Source organism: Panthera pardus, unplaced genomic scaffold (genome assembly GCF_024362965.1).
Source record: "Panthera pardus isolate Hobbes unplaced genomic scaffold, ASM2436296v1 HiC_scaffold_25, whole genome shotgun sequence".
NCBI lineage: Eukaryota > Metazoa > Chordata > Mammalia > Carnivora > Felidae > Panthera > Panthera pardus.
Window position 1 is genome coordinate 79,252,623 of NW_026526821.1, and position 714 is coordinate 79,253,336.

Sequence of the window (714 nt, forward strand, 5' to 3'; positions counted from 1 at the left end):
AGGGACGCTACAGGGACCGCCAGGGGCCAAAAGTCCTTCAAACTCCCCTCTGGCTGCGGGAAACCCGAGATGAGCGTCTCTGGATAGTGGGAGTGAGTACTAAATCTTTGAAGGTTTAGAGGGTTGGCGGGCAGAACAGGGCACCTTTTCGCCAGCTTCGCGCTTCACCGCCTAAATGCACACTTCTCATATTATTACACCAATGAACCAGCTCGTTTTGTAGGAAAAAAAAAAAGCGCATTTTCATTCATTGAAGTAACACTTTAGGAGGAGACGGCGTCTGAAGAGGAAAGCAGAAGATGTTATTGTGTGGCAATCTCAGAACAGAGGCAATGTTTGCATCTGTTAATCTAACATGGCTCCCCTGGGAGCCAGAGACTGGGAAGGACTGAGGTATATTCTACTTTGATTGACTTGAGCGCTAGCAGCAATCAACCAATCCGAAGGAGGCTTCTAGTTACCACATGGGTTTTTTTCTTGGTTTGACCAATAAAAGTCCAGAGTTGGGTGGGGCTTGGCCCACCCAACAGTGAGTGGTCGTGTAGGGGCAGGAACCAGGTGTTCACTGGTTGCTTCCATCCCCTTCATCGTGGTGGGGTTGAAGGGTGCAAATGCCGAACACTAACCACAAACACACCCCATCAACAGCTCCCACTTGGTATTTGGGCATTTCAAATGGTGACTTCCCTCTACGTCAGGTGGCTGTAAGAGAGG